Source organism: Protopterus annectens, chromosome 12.part0, assembly GCF_019279795.1.
Source record: "Protopterus annectens isolate FY-2018-M chromosome 12.part0, PAN1.0, whole genome shotgun sequence".
Classification (NCBI taxonomy): Eukaryota; Metazoa; Chordata; order Ceratodontiformes; family Protopteridae; genus Protopterus; species Protopterus annectens.
The window spans coordinates 181,983,782-182,001,249 of NC_056746.1; the positions used below are offsets into that span (position 1 = coordinate 181,983,782).

General features: G+C 39.2%; 1 protein-coding gene and 1 pseudogene across 1 annotated transcript in view; one reads left to right on the plus strand and one right to left on the minus strand.

The window, feature by feature from the left end:
• Positions 1-17,468, minus strand: part of CASKIN1 (CASK interacting protein 1) — a 1,590,276-nt gene that overhangs the window by 1,396,652 nt on the left and 176,156 nt on the right.
• LOC122817421 lies at positions 101-281 on the plus strand (annotated as a pseudogene).

Consider the following 17,468-nt stretch of genomic DNA (forward strand, 5'->3'; position numbering starts at 1 on the left):
GAAAAAAAAATCAGATCATTCTGGAATGGAGCCTAAGTGGGATCTTATGTTTTTTGTACATGTAAGTAAGCAAAAGTATTTTAGTTATGTTAAATGGCAGGGTCCTATCAGGCAGGGGGAATACCATGACCAAGAAGGTGGTTTTCCCATTGTGAGGCTCGTCCATTGCTCTTCAGTTGGATTTACCCATGTGATTTCCCCAAATGTGGGTTTGGGGATTGGCATGATGGTTAAAGTGTTCATCTTGCATATACAAGGTACAGGGTTTGACTCTCGCCTTTGAAATGGAAATTTGCTAGGCTTAAAATGGCCCACAACAGCCTAATACTTAACTATGAGCCAATGAATAAACAGTTAATGTCTCCTCTATACTTTACATATGAAAACAGTAAAAAACAAGACAAATGGGAACATATGCACTCATTTGACTTGGGTAGGAGACCTCTGAGATGGCATTTCCTTTAAAATAAGATAACATTTTGGCAAAATTATAGAAAAGGGGCAGGACTGAATCAAAGAAAAATATTTTTCTAAAAGGATAAGCCATTGCACAAGTTCCCCTTTTCAGGGGTAAGAACAATGTCTAGTAAAGGGGCTTGTTCTGATTCATACTCTTGTCAATTGCAAGACTTGGGACTCAAACACAGGACTTTTGCATGTCTAGGGTAGGCAACACATAGTCTTAAACTTCTGCAGCAAACTAAAGGAATAGATAGGATATCAAAACACAGAGAGCAGGCAGCTAGGGAGAACAGATGGAAAGTGATATTCAGGAATGCTAGAAGCCTGATAAGGAAAATGGCAGATCTGTAGGCATTTATGATAGAAAGACCCAGAAGCAACAACAGAGGCATAAGCTAATAATGAAGCATGCCAGGATGTGGTAATATCATGATATAAGACCATTAGAAAGTGCATGAAAGGAATGCCTGGAGACAACTGTTTGAAAGGTTAAATACAATAAAACAGATGATGAAGAGAATGAAGTAAAAGTCAGAGGAAGAACAGCAGATAAATGCCAGTTTTCAGACAGTTTGAGGTAATGGAAAAGATTATACAGAGAGACACTAAGTATAGACCTTGAATGCAGTCAGACTGAAGGATGAGTTAGTTAAGGAAAGAATAATAAAATGGAAAGGTAGGAAAATGGACTATTAATGGAAGCTTTCTATGGACCTGAAAGATTATCCCAGAATCTACAGATAAAATGGAAATAACACTGGATGACTACTGAGTCCAGAAGGCTTAAAGCAGTATGAAGTGGTAGACACAGGGAAATGGAACAGAAGATATGGTGGTGGCAGATTGAAGCAGTGATTGCATTGTTACTTCACTGCAAGAGGTTCACCAGTTCGATTCTCAGCCGACATGTCTTCTGTGTGGAGTCTGCATGTCCTCCTGTGTGCATGTGGGTTTCCTCCAGGTGCTCTAGTTTCCTCCCACATTCCAAAGACATGCACTAGGTGGACTGGGTACTCCAAATTGGCCATAGGTGTGAGTGTGCATGTGAGTATGTGGTATGGAAAACCAACAGCAGCAGCAGCAGGGATAGCCAGCTGGTGGTGTAAACCTTGGCTGTAGATGATTGTCACTGGTGAAGTGACACCTCAACCCCAGGGTTGAAAATGGTAAAAAAGGATAATGGAAGGATAGATGGATATTAGACATTGTGCTGAAGGGTATGCAGAAGGAGCTTACAAGTTACTGAAAAGTAGAAAAAACTGCAGAATGTGGTCAGACAAACATAAAGGAAATGGCCTCCAGGACACAGATATGGAATAGGGATGACCATTGGAGAAAATGAAGACGGTAGCTTGGGAAGTCAGAAGACAAAGGCAAGAATGTAAAAAAACAATTGGTAAATGTATTAAAGACACTATGAGGGCATTTTAAGGTACCAGGTAGAAAGCGAGAGAGATATGCATGGAGATAAATGAATTAAGGAAAGATCAGATGGTATACAAAAAAAAAAAAAAAAAAAAGCAAGGTAGCAGGTAAAGACAATGAAGAAATAGTTTATGTGCATGTTTACAAAGGAAAAAGAAGAAATGGTTCTGCATTGATTGGGGAAAAGTAAAGGTGAACAAGAAAGTATTAGTCAAGCAAAGGTGAGGAAGGAGCTAATGGCATTAAGGGAAGACAAGGCTTAAAGGGTAGTAAGGTGGCACTTGCCTCACCAAAGGTCCTGAAATATCTGGGGGATGCTCATGTATTTATCCCAGACCTGTTAGTACATTCCTGATGAAAGAAGGGTAATGAAGGACTTGAAGAAGGTATGGTGGTGTCGGTGCTTAATAGGGGATTGGTGAGCCACAAGTGTTCAAGGGGACTAAATTTACATCTGCATGACATCAGAGGTGGGGCAGGTCATGGAGACTATCTCAATGATATTTTTAGCAACTGTTACAGAACAGTAACCTTCAGAAAAGGATCCAACATGAATTTACGACAAAAAATGAATGTCAAACTAACCTAATACAATTCTACATTGGGGTAATTGCAGATGGGACAGGATGACTACTGATATACATGTCTGGATTTCAAGAAGGCATTTGGCTTTAATCCTACACACCTGTCCAACTAGGACACTTGGTGGGGTAAGGCACTAAAGGAAAACTGACTACATTTTGGAGAAATATGTACAAAATAAAACACAGACATTAACAGAGAAGCTTTCTAAGGAAAAAAGTCTTTCTATGACACAAAACATAGCCCTGTGATCTACTGTACTCACTGCTTATGCGACAGATATAACACTGAGAGTGGAGTAAAGGATTAAAGTATTTACTGACTTCCCAAGCCAGAGGTGAGAAACAGGTAATAGATGGCCAGCTGATTGATGATTTCATGTTTTATTTGTGCATTTATCTGCATTTAAGGCTGAAATTACTACAGTTGCTCAAACTGTCTTGCTGTTATATGATTGACTTGAAATTGCTTTGTCTAGCTAGTTTGCTAAAGTTGTTTTGTGGTTAATCTTTTTTTGCATTTTCACATTAAGATGACTGGAATATTCCATCTAGTAGCCTAGTAGCAGTATGTGGTGGTGGCCTGAACTATCTTCAGTTGGGAAGCACATACAGAAGCTGTAAGTATACTTGTTTTATTGGCTACAGGGCTTAGAAGCTAGTTTCCTGTATAAATATGGTGAATTTGCATGGCACTCCACATCATGTAGAAGTGCTTACTATTGTCCTCTATAAATGCAGACACCTAGAAATCAAAGTTTCCCTATAAAACCACCTCTGAAACTGTTACCAGTAACTCGGTGAGTGTAAGGCAACTACTTTGCTTGTTGGGTACTATACAGCAGCTAGTTTGCATGTTGAGGAGCACTGACCCTTGAATTTAATATTATATACCCCAGTCTAGTCTCTAGTCTCCAAAGTGCCCTTAGTCAGCTCACTATTAACCCCTGATGTACCACACCCTAGCAGCTCACCCAGTAAAAGTCCTGACATCATGGATATGCACTTTCCTAATTTCTCTGCAGCCAGTTTGGTGGACATGGGTATCTTCTGGCAGTTTAACAATTGTCTAATGTTCACTGACATCCACTTAATCCTGAAATAAACACATACAGTATGCAAGAGATGTACAGACACACTGTTTCTGGAGGCAAAAATCTCTCATACAAGCACACAGAATAACAATCTGGTTCTCAGAGACATACACTGCACCCATCACACATAGTACCCACCTCACAGATAGACCTTCTCATGCTGATGCACTAAACTGTTATCTCCCAAACCCAAAACACCTCCTTGGCATTTCTCCTTCAAAAACTCCAAAAGCACTTAACAAAAACAACTCCTAACACTGCATATACAGTCACCCAGAGAAGCCTCAACTACCAAGCCTATAAGACAAGACACTATACTACCCAGGACACTAGTTATAGGAGACACCATTTTATCACATACTGATGCCCTACACACCAGGTTGAACAAGAACAGAATAACAGTCAGTTGCCTATCAAGGGCCAGAATCCACCAAGTTATGCATGTACTCAAGTCATTGCACTACAGGTACCAGAATGAATCAGTAAAGTCCATGTAGGTGTAAATGACCTGATATGTACCTCCCTAGACTACATGAAGAGAGACCTTATGGAGCCTCATGGCTTTGTATTAAAAGCTGGTATGTGCTTAGCATTGAGCAGCATTTTACCTTCTCCAAGGGTGATGCCACAATATGAACAGAAGATGCCTGGCTAATAATTGCCTTAGTTTCTGGTATAATTCGAGGTACAACATTTGTCAGTGTTGGAAGACATGGATAACACACCACATTGCTTCGCCAGGAGTGGTATGTACCTGTCCCCTCTAGGCTTTTCAATATAGGCTTAAACATTGTCTTCCCCCTTACAGCCTTTTTTAAGCAATGCCAAATTGTCAAAACTTCCAACATAGCAAAATCTCCTCAAGAAAATCTAAAGGTGTAACTGCTCATTGTCAGGAGTCTAAACAAGAAGCTCCACTCCCTCCAATGTCTCCTCCCCCCCTAGAGAATGCAGACATCTTTGCCATCACTAAGACATGGTTTAAAGTCACAGACATTATCTAAACAGTGCATGGCTTTGGTGCCTTCCACACAGTTAGACCAGAAACTGCACAGGCATGGACTAAAGGTGGAGGCATCTCAATCTACATCAGTAACAAGCACACCTCTAGGGTGGTCAAACAGGATGATGTGCCGGAGTTCCTTTATGACAATGGAGAAAGTACCACACCATATCCTAACAAGCTACAGGTTACCCTCTATGTTCCATGAAACCCAAAGCTCATACTTAAAGCTAGTGGAGACTCTCACCATTCAACCAAATATCATACTCATGGAGGACTTTAATTATCCTTGTATAAACTGGAAATCCAACACCAAATTTACAGACACAGAGATTCCTATACATTTTAAACACAAACACCCTGGATCATATAGTGCAAACACATACCAGAGGTACACACATACTTGAACTGGTAATTGCATGCATGGGAGAAAGCTGCATCCTCTCAGTGTTACATCCTCTCTGCTAAGAACAGACCACTAAGGAGTTTCTTTCAAGATAACAGTCAATTCTGCAACCCCAGTAAATCTTGTCACAGTTAGGAACTACGGCAGTGCAAAGTACCTTTTATTAAGGGGGTCTATATTATAAGAATGAAGTTTTAAATATTCGAACACCATATTGGTGACACCAAATGGTCAAATATTTAAAACCTTGCAAGCATGAATGGAGATTGCCATAGGGAATTCTTCCCTTTACTTTAACATAGTGCGATCTCGGAGTCGGTATATTTAAATAGCGGGGGGGGGTGTGAGGGGTGCAGGGTAGGTTTTTCTTTTATTTTTACATTTTTTATTTTGGTTTCGATGTTTTACAACTTTGCTCGTGATGGTGATTGAAGTTGTAAAACTTTGTTCTTATAATATAGACCCTTTATTAAGCAATAACCTCTTAAATTTTCTAGCCTATGTGAAATTATTCACAGAAGCTCTGAAGAACCATGTCAGTGACTGCAGAGAGATGGCTGTGCCTATCAGAATTAAGCCCAAAACTAACTTAAAAAACAAGCCACCCTGTTGGAATTCAAAATTAAACAGGTTGTATAACAAAACAAGTAGCCACAGCTAAAATTAGGATGTGTAACACAAAAACTGATAAAAACTCTCTCATCAAACTGAGCAGACAACTAAGAGGACTAATTAAATCCAGCAAAGCAAACTGTGAGGTAAAGATAGCATCCCAGGCTATGGAAAACCATAAAGCCTACTTCAGCTATATCAGAAACCTCAAAGGTAGCACACAGCAGTGTGCTGAACTGTTGGCAAATGGAGCCTCATTCATGGAACTGGGATTTATAGCAAATCATCTGGCTGACAAATTTATCTCCAGGTTTACCCCTCTCTCACTCCCTCACCACCCTTCAGAAATACCATTTAACCTAATCCTTCTAGCTATCGATTGTGACCAGGTCTTACAGGAGCTCTCTAAAGCCAAGAATACAGCTTTGATGGGCTTCAATAGTATCCCAGGATGCCTCCTAAACAGCTTGAAATTTGACCAATCATCCCTCTAGAGTCACTATACAGCCATAGCCACCAAACAGGCTAGATGCAAATGGAAGACCACAATGGTCATCCATATGCAGAAGGGTGACCGTCAATGGAACCCGGGAACTACAGACCCATTAATCTGACTAGTCTCATATGCAAAGCCATGGAAAGAATTATCATGGAAATGATTAGCAATGAAATAGGAACCCTTCACACACTGGATCCAATCCAGTTTGAGTTTGTCAAAGGCAGGTCATGCCTACTGAACCCGGCAGACTTCTTTCAGAAGGTCACCAAGGCAATGGATGAGGGCATAACCGTGAATACTGCCTACCTTGACCTACCTAAGGCATTTGATACACTATCCCACTCAAGTCTTGTAAACAAACTCTTGGAACTAGGCATAACCCCCCCTAAGTAATCTGCTGTATAGCCAGTTGGCTCACAAATAGGACACAGGATTGGATAGACCACCTCAACAAAGAATTAGAGTCCCCCAGAGCTCCATGCTGGGAGCAATCATCGAAAATCTTCCACGATATTAGAATTTTACAGGGAGGCCTAACACAGACAAATGACTGGTGCCAAAACCATGGCTTAAAACTGAATGCCAAGAACTGCATAACAGTACCTGTTGGAAAGTCATCCACCCCAGAAAACTTCCTTATCAATAAAACACCCATAGAAGTAGACTCAGTAGTCAGAGATTTAGGGATATATGTATATAGTAGCCCGGCTTTCAACCATGTCTCTCAACTTATAAGTAAGGACATGACATCTAGGTCCAGAGAGGTCATTGTGCCTACTCAGCCTTCATTAGACTCATCATTGAGTATAACGCTCCATTTGGTATGTATTTGACCAGGTACATGCAACAACTGTAATGTCCATAGAGGTCCCTCACAGAAAGAATACAGGGCTTAAACACAATGGCCTATGCAGATTGCTTCACAGCCCTATCCTTATACTCTGTTTCCTACAGACTGTTGACAGATGATTTATGCCTGGCATATAAAGTATCCTTGGGTCTTACCTTGATGGACCTTTTGCATATCCACAAAATCAACATCATCAGAACTACTAGATCCAAGGATTTAAACTTTCCTTGCAATTTAAATTGGACATATTGGTGGGACAGGTTTGTGGGCGGCCACGGTGGTGCAGTGGTTAGCATTGCCGCCTCACAGCAAGAGGTTCTCCGGTTCGATCCTCGGCTGGGGTGCCTTCTGTGCGGAGTCTGCATGTCCTCCCTGTGGTTGTGTGGGTTTCCTCCGGGTGCTCCGGTTTCCTCCCACATCCCAAAGACATGCTGCAGGTGGATTGGACACTCTAAATTGGCCCTAGGTGTGCGTGTGAGTGTGCCTTCTGTGGAAGGTTGGGCGCCGGGCTGGCAACTCGACACCGTAAAACTCCACTGCCATTCAATGTGCGGACAAGGTGATCTGCTGTGGTGACCCCTAACCGGGAAAAAGCCGAAAGAAGAAGAAGAAGAAGAAGGTGGGACAGGTTTGTATCTCTGAGCATTCCCATTCTCTGGGTTTAGGCTTTCCATTCATGTGAAGCAGAGCCCTTCCCTAACTCTATTCAAGTATAACCTGGACCAGTGGATGGGAAGTCAGAATAAACACCGTCTCTGACACCTATGTCTCTGATGGACAGAGTCAGCAGTTAAATAATGCCCTAACTAACATATACCCTTTAAAATAACCTCTAAGGTAAAATAGCACATGGGATTCATTTGGGATGCATGGCTCAGCTTGTAAAGGCCCTGGTTGTCATTAGCCTAGTACAGCCTGGTGGTCATTAGCCTAGTATATACCTATGGACCTATGGACTTCTAAAGGGGATTTAAGAAGGCTACTAAATTCACCTAGCAGAGGGTAGCTAAAACTTAACACTGATAACTGTACTGTGCTTCATCCTATAAATAATAATCCAGAAATTGTACACGTTGTTTGTTAGTGGAGGTCAATTCCATTTGAGTGGCAAAGACAAATATTCAGTAAAGCAGTAAGTCACAAGGAACAAAACAATAATGGTGCAGTTAAAGCTGCATATTAACAGACATACTGAGATTAGCACTTTACAAGACAGTGGTATAACTACAACTGGAGCATAGAATCCCATTCGGAAGAACGTACAGGGGAGGGACTGAAGTCTGTTGAAATAGGTCAAAGGCAGGAAGGACACTGGGATGGCGGACGACAGAAGGAGGCATGTTGTAATAGGAGAGGTTAGTCAGCCTGAGGCTAGGCTGTGCTGTAGGAGATTAAAAGGGAACATAATGTGATGGAGGACATTTACATGGACATGAGATGGGTTACAGATGAGACACAAGAAATGAGAAGGGAGAAGAATAGAGACCCAACAATTAGAAGGGTGCAATTTGAGTTCAAACACGAGAAAAGTAGACAGATGAAACAGGATCTCGAAAATGGGCAGTGTAGAGTAAAGCCACTGAGTCATTCAAAGAAAATGGAATACATTGAAAGGAAGGAGTAGCTGATGGGGGTATTGTGCAGTGAGAATGCTGTAACAGCTCTGCTGCATACATAAACAACTAGTCATATTCTATTATACAGCATGTGTGTATAAATGTCATCTGCGCAGTTTCTGCAGCAATCTACTATCAGACGCATGCAAGTTGTTTTCTGCTATTTACACCTATACAAGGATGATAGCCACAGTCTAGAGAAAGTGCTATTTTATCACATATCAGTATGAAAAACAAGAGCAGCATCTTCAGTCACCTATAATTACTTACATGCCATTAAATGATTGGAAAAATTGAAAAAAATTCTCAATTGGCAAACACGTTACCTGTTTCAATTACAGTAAAATACCTATTTCTTTACTGGCTGGTATTAGTTTATTAATGTAGCTGTGGGGGGAGGGTTTATAACCAGTGTGATAAAATGTTTTTCTTAAAATCCTTGCCAAAATAATTAATTGCTGCACTAGTTGTCCAACTAAATTTTTGTTCTGTATTCATTTAACTTATGTGTTAGCCACGTGCTGCTTTAATTTATGCAAATTTCTAAAAGGCTCTTTCTTATATTCAAAAGGTTATTGTATACATTATTGTTTGATTAACTGCATGTAAATTAGGTTTGTTTACAACATGATAATAAGATTTTTGTTGAAGAAAATGAAGATGAGGTTTTTGTCTGAATTTATTCAAGTTCTGAAACTTAGTTATCACTTATGGACAGCATACAGAATATCAAACAATTAACACCAGTCTGTATTGCACAACAGCAAAGTGGTTCAGTGATAGACATAGCCCTTATCTCCTACAGCCAACCATGATATGAAACTTAGAATGTTATGCTGGGTGGATGGTTTCCCTCAGTAATATTTGGGATTTTAATAGTGTGGACGGTTATTTCTGCATCAGCTTTTTTTCTGATTGTCATAACAATAGCATAATTAACATAGGCAGCTCATCCACAGAATTTACATGCCACTCCTGTGGAGTTCAAACAGCATTATCATTAATAAATCACATTACAAAATCCAGAAATTGCATATGAATAGCACAGCTATGGAATCCCAACTACCACACAGAATGATTGTTTATTTTTTCCAAGGATTGTTAGCTTGCTTTCAATGTGTATGGAGCAAAATAATGCTAACATTAACATAATCTGTGAAGATGCGGTTGAGTTTTTGACAACCTTTTCTTAGGAAAATTAATATTAACATAAAATCTCTTAATACTTGCAAATCTTTGATTAAATGTAATGTAGTACTTGGATGCTATGACTATGCTCTAAAATTGAGAAAAAGATAAACTTTTTAAGCACTTTTCAGAAGTCCCTAGTACAAGACCCTGTCCTAATATGTCTTGTGTTGTTAAGCACACCTAAGAGCTAGTAAGATTGGGACTTGCACTAGATACTAATAGCAGATCGTGTATATCTGCTGAGTTTACAGCAGATCGTGTATATCTGCTGATTTTACAGCAGATCGTGTACATCTGATGATTTTACAGCAGATCGTGTATATCTGCTGATTTTACAGCAGATCGTGTATATCTGCTGATTTTACAGCAGATCGTGTATATCTGCTGATTTTACAGATCGTGTACATCTGCTGATTTTATAGCAGATTATGTAGATCTGCTGATTTTACAGCAGATCGTGTACATCTGCTGATTTTACAGCAAATCATGTATATCTGCTGATTTTATAGCAGATCGTATATATCTGCTGATTTTACAGAAGATCATGTATAGCTGCTGATTTTACAGCAGATCGTGCATATCTGTTTATTTTACAGCAGATCGTGTATATCTGCTGATTTTAACTGTGCTGTGCTGCTGCAGTAGATGAAAACAAGGAGATAAAGTGATAAAAGAAAAGGTTCTCACCAAGACCAGCTTACCTTCCTGATCCTGCCCCACTGAAAATTCTACATTTAGAGCAGATTTGACTGTAAACCAAGGATTAAAAAATAATGCAGTACTTTCTCTACGGCATAACTCAGGTGCATTATAATCCAATTTACATAACACCAATGAGGTTAATCTGTATGTGTGACAATCTTGCAATGTGCAGTCCCTGAAGAAGGGATATAGTAAACCAACAAATACAGAGTCTTACCTGCTACCATGTTTGCACTTCCACTTGGTTATCTGGATCATTTGTCTAAATCTTTCTTATGCATTTAGTATGACCCTCCAATTTCTCAAATAATAAACATTGGGGCCAGATTTAATAAAGTCTACACTAGGTGTACACGATATGTATCCAAGAATATTCTTAGGTTCATAGGTGAGTACTAGGCTAATGGCCCTGGAGCCAACACAAGCCTAGCCAAGAATATTCCCAGTCATCCTGTTGCCGGATGTTAGTTCCTTGTGCCCCTATTGAGGAAGGATGTTGAAGTGATCCCACATTTGTTGTGCTTTCTAGTCACTCAGAATGATTACACTAAACGTACATGTAGTCTACACTTTGTAGTAACCTTTATAAATCCCTGTCAATATTTAAAGCTGCAAGAATATCTGTAGAAAAACTAAAATTGGGAGGAAGAAGGTGTGAGTTATGTCTGTTTACTCAGAACAATGTACACTTAGTGTAGGCATTATTAATCATGAGGTAGATCTCTTTAAACATTTCAGAAGTCAATGTGGCTATGTCCTCAGACTGAAAGACATTAGTTTGGGGTTGACTACTTTCAAATTCCCCTTGCAGAAGGGAACTGTGCCTCTAAGGGAGTAATATACATCACCTTATGCTCTGGATGCTCAAATGTTTACGTAGGCAAAGCCAAAAGGCAGTTCTGGAAAAGTAGGAGGTTGACATAATGGTTAAGGTGTTTACCTTGCAGACACAAAGTGCAGCATTTGATTCTTACACAGGTAATTAGGTAAACTTAAAATGGTCCATAAGGGAAGATGGCCTAGTACTAACCTAAAAACCTATAAAAAATCTACAAACATACTTATGCAATTTCTAAAGGCAATCTTAATTCATTTTACAAATATACACTAAACTGTTCTTCTTTTTCAAAATTCTATTTTGGTATACTGGACGTTATTCCATATAACATTCGTGGAGGTCCTTGGGAAACAAAGATAGAATACAGAAGGTTAATCTGGCAACTAAGACTACATGCTTCAGTTCAACCATGGCTGAATGAACAGGTTTCCATAGTTCCAGTTCTTAAACTTAGAGCTGCTAAATTATTAACCATATTAATTTAATGATACAATGTTTTTAACATTTTACATACATGGGAATGTTTTATTATTGTGTTTTATTATAGTACTGCATTAATGGTGTGAATTACAAGCTGTATGATTAAATACATGTTTTGTTTCACTGTCTTTTAAAAAAGGATCTTTTTGGGGTCTATACTGACTGCTCGAACGTTTAAAAGTTCGAGTGTCATATGATCAACACCATATGATCGAACTTTTAAAAGTTCAAACATCCAAAAAAAAAAAAATAACACACATAATCTACCTGAACATTTTAATCGGGGGGGCAAGCCCCCGGCACCCCCCACAACCCCCGCTCTTTTAATATACCAACTCCGAGATTGCACTACAGTACAGAAAAGGGAAATCTTCCCATTTCACGCTGTACGGAGATCTCTGTTAAAACATTCAAACTTTCAAAAGTTCGATCATATGGTGTTGACCATATGACACTCGGACCTTTGAAACTTCGAGCATCCAATGCAGACCCTTTTTGAGGGTTAATTGGATTCACATGACTACTTTGTTGTATTTAAAAGTTAACTTCAATGTTTTAAATAGTTCTGAACAAATTTCGTATTACAGGGACGAAAGTGTTTAACCATTAATGTGTTTTTATGCACTTTATTTTTGTGTGTGATTAAACAGTGAATTTTTACAGTTTTTGGATGTACTGAGCCTTTTTATCGTCTTTAGTTTAAAACCTGGATTTTAAATAAATTTCTTTCTTTTTAAAAATACATTTCTAATACTCTTCTTTTTATGAGAGTTGATTTTTCATATTGTTTGGCATGACATGAATTTTGTTACAGTCTCAAACATTTAGGTTAATTAGTGCTGTAAGGAAAATCAAAACTACATTAATTTCAAAATCTCACCTGTTAGAAACTATTTCTTCACAGTACACATCAATTTTCAGGGTTTTATGTCTCCTGATAATCTGGGAAGATTTCTAGTCCTGATTAAAAATAATGTCAATATCTCCTAAACATGTCAGTCAAAGTTGTACAACAGCATCTCTCTAATTTCTGCTGCTGATCTAAGTTAGAATATATTACAGTCCTACCATACTTAAAAATATCTCTGCATTAGAGCTCCAGGGTTTCGTGTTCAATTCCAGCCTTTGCCCACTGTTGGTGTATAGTGCACGTTTTCTATGTCTGCTTGAGCTTTCTTTTGATTACCACTTCCTAAAAAACATGCTGGTGCATTGGTTACACTAAATTATCCAAACATACATTGTATTTACCTTTTTCCTTGTTGCCTGGGTCATGACTGAAAAAGGTCTGAGAAAGAAACAGTTCACTGCATATAAACAGAATAAAAATAATGTTTACTCTAAGCTCAGGTACATACAGACTATCATGCTCCTGCTTTGCCTTCACAACAGCCACTTCTGAAATTGCTCAATATCAACTTCATTTCTCCTTTCAAAGACTTCAGTAACCTCGAGGTTGGCATAATGGTTAAGGTGTTTGCCTTAGAAACATAAAGTGCAGGGTTTGATCCTCACATGGGGTAATTGGTTAGGCTTAAAAAGGCCCACAAATGTAGTTAACCTAGTACTAACCTATGAACAGTTCATATTAAGTCTACTATAAAGACAGCTGATCAAATCAAGCAGATGTTATAAAAATAAAAACTTAGCACCCCCACCAACATACCTCCTGTATCCTTAATTACTTATATTTAACTCATGGTATCCTTTGTTTCCAAACAAGAACATTAGCCAGCCTACATATCACATTATCAAACAAGAATTGATGTGCTAAAAAGTTGTCTAAAGTATGAACAAAGTAAACTACATCACTGTCCTTTTTATTACTGAGTCATCTAGATTTTTTTTAATGTAAATTTAAATTGGATTATTTCAAGTATTTATTTTTTTATAAACAGTGAAATTTAATTAAATTACTTCAGGGACTTTCTTTTCTAAGTAAAACTTAAATTGTCCATGTTACAATTCCCATTTGCTAAGCATATTTGCTGATGCACATTTCCAAACATTCAGATTCATTCTTACTCCATTTAGTACAGATTAAATAGGTAACCTGCTTGAAATTCAGAGTTATATGTTGATAAAATGGTCTTCGTTTATATGCATTGTATTTGGCATCAGTATATAAAGTGAGGTGTCAGGTTGACTGGCCATCAGTGACACACTGTTTGCATATAAATGATTTTGTGTTCATCAGATATGGTCTTATAGTCATTAAATGCAGGATTTGTCCTAATCTGTGATGCTAATGTAGAATAAATAATTGGATTTACTGTGATTTGCATCTTATTTAATTAACATGCAATTAGTCACGGATTGTCCTCCATAAAATCATATTCCTTAGTAATGGCACCGAAAACAATGCTAAACACTCTCAAGGCTGAAAGTAAGGAGTAATATAAGATAATGGAAGACACGGAAAAACAGATATGCTGAATAAATACGTTGTCACTGTCTTCATGATGGAAAGGGAGGGCAGACTGCCATAAACATAAGGAGCTAAGGAGGAGGTAGAAAAGCAGTGGATGGATACCAAGATACAGACAGAGAAAACAGAGAAAGAACTACAAATTTAATGAAGGATATGACTAAGAATTTTATTTATTTAAATTTGTTGACCGGGAGTGTCCGACTGGACGTAGGTCCATTTTCAGCGGAGGCCCGGGGAGAAAAGCTCCACAGTAAAATAAACAGACAGTAGTTACAGTGGATTGCATAGCGATTAACAATTTAACATAGCAATTACTTACAACATATTTACAGATGAAGAACATAGTACATCAGTAGACAACTAGAATCTTTATCTGTGAAGTACATAACAGACATTAACAAATGTTACAATGAGAAGTTCCTGCTGTATAATAAGTACTAGGCTTATGAGCATCTGAGCTTGCTATAATCAAGGTAGTTAGTGGAGTGGAGAGAAAGGTAGTGGTTGGATAGGGTGGATGATATTAGAGTGGGAGTTGCAAGGGCATAGCCAGCATGTTTTTAGGTGCGTGTTTAGTAAAGTTTTGAAGTGGGTGCATGATGGTATAGAGGCAATTGTGGGTGGGAGTGAGTTCCATAATTTGGCTATGGCGCAAGACAGTAGTGCTTCACCAGCAGAGTTATTGGCTTTAGTGATCTGCAAGTGATTTTTGTTGCTGGATCTTAGTGGTCTGGTGGTGCGATAGGGTTGGAGTAGATTCTGGAGGGATGGGACATTTAGTGGATGGTTTACTAGTTTGTGGGTGAGTGAGAGTTAATACCACAGAAGGGGGTGAGGGAGTTCAAGCCAGCCCAGTTCAGCAAGTGAGAGACAGTGGTGACTACGGTAGGATGCCCCTGTGATGAATTTGGCGATTTTGTTGTAGCAGGTCTCTAATTTGTTTAGATCACATTGCCTTAGGTTGGTATATACTGGAGAGGCATAAAGTGGGGTGGAGATAAGGTGGGAATTTGCTACTGAAATCTTTGCTGCTTTGGTGAGAAATTGCTTATTTCTGTATAATGCTCCTAGTTTTTTGTGGACTTTTTTTATGGTCATGGATATGTGAATGTCAAATTTTAGTTTATTGTCTATTTCCACTCCTAGCAATTTGGTGTGTTCAATTGGGTATATAGTGGTGTTGTCTTTTGCTGTGATGTTAAAGTGAGAGTTGTTTTGAGTATGTTTGGTGGGTTGGAAGATGAGTAGTTTAGTTTTGTTTGGGTTGAGTATTAATTGGGCATCGGATAACCATGTTTCAACAGAGGAAAAAGCTTCCTGTGTGACTTTTTGCAGTTTGGGTAGGGACTGGGCTGAGCAGATGATGGTTGAGTCATCTGTGTATTGTATGAGTGTGCCATGTTTGGTGGCAGAGGCTAGATTATTGGTGCAAACAGAGAAGAGTAGGGGTCCAAGGATGGATCCTTGGGGAACCCCTATGGAGACAGGTAGTTGGGGAGATATGTCATTCTGCCATACAACGGATTGTTGGCAGTCAAACAGGTAACTCTGAAACTAGTTGGTGACTGATTGTGAGAAGGATAGGTTATTGAGGACAGAGATAAGTTGTTTGTGTTGGACCATGTCAAATGCTTTAGATAGGTCTAGGAAAGTAGCAGAGGAGAGATAGCCATTGTTTTTATGCTGAAGGATAGTGTTAGTAAAGGAGAGTAAGGCAGTGGTGGCACTATGGTTTGGTCGGAAACCATGCTGAGTACTGGAAGGAGGTTGTTAGTAAGTAGGTAGTCTGAGACCTGAGAGTGTATGCATCTCTCTAGTATTTTGGAGAGTGGAGAGAGAATAGCTATGGGGCGGTAACTGGTTAGTTCTGTGGAGGGTTCACCTTTGTGGAGGGGAATTATATGTGATACTTTCCACAGTGTGGGAACGTAACTTTCTGACAGAGATTGGTTAATCAAGATGGATACTGGGTAGGCCAGAGCATCAGCTGCAATTTGTAGGTTATTCACTTTGGAGGTTGTCTGCTGCTAATTTGGTGGGTTTAAGTTTAGTTAAGAGTTCTTTTATGTTGGAGGTAGGTACAGGAGGAAAAGAGAAGGCAGTGAAAACAGATGGACTACATCCCAGACTCCTCAGGAATCTAGAAAGTGGCCTGGAAGATGGCTTGACAGAGACCTTCAAGAAATCAATGGCCAGAGGCATTCAAAAGGGCATGTGACAAGAGCAGAAAGGAATCTAGGGAGTCTTAGACTTAACAGTGATTATAAGGAAAGTTGGAGAGAGAATCCTGAGGGAAGGAACAATTGCATTTCTACAGGACAACAATTTCTAAGAAAACAACCAACATGAGCTCAGGGCCAGACTGAGCTGTCACCTGAACCTGTTTTAATCAGGGTCTTACGACTAGTTTACAGAAATTTTGATGGGTAAACTAACAGAACTTTGTCCATCAGAGGTAGCTATTAGGAAACCTGCAGGGATAGTTGTTAAACTAGAGAAAATGAGGAAGAGAACTGTAGCATGGTTAGAGGGTGGGACACAGGGATTAGAGGGCGGGACACAGGGATTAGAGGGCAGGACACAGGGAGCTGTAGTAAGACAGAGAGGAGGAGACTAGTGGATCAAGCAGGCACAGATCCTAGGTTAGGTAGTGTTTTTTTCAACTGTATCTCAGGAAACACATAATGGAATGACCGTTTACTAATGACACAAAGATAGGTGCAACAGCACAGGATGTATGTGGAAAGATGATTTGGAAAGGCTGACAAAGCAGGCAGAAAGGTTGAAGATGAGGATCAGTGAAAAGAAATGCAAAGTGCTGCACTTGTGATACAGCAGCAGCTTCAGCATGACATGTTGGCAGGGTGAAATGGAACTGATGCTGATCTGGGGATGTTTACTGGACATGGACTGAACGACCAGGACCAGAGCAAGAAGAACATGCCAATAGGTACCACTCTACTGGCCCCAATCAAAGTATCATAACTAGTAGATAGGGCAAAGGGGGCACAAGTTGTTAAGGTGGAGCAAGTGGTAGTATTTATAAAACCAAAATAATATTACGTTAAATAAGTGAAGGCAAATCCTGCATTCCTCATTGTGTAAGTGTGCATTAGCAATTGTAGGAAGCTGTGAGTTTCATTTGTAACAATCAGCTTGCTATAGCCACTGTAAAGAAGACCTTTTTTCCTCTTTTTATGCACTCCAAGTCCAGGAAAAGGTGTTTTAGTTTTTATTTTAATTTTTTATTCATTTACTGTTTACTTCTCAAGTTAGGG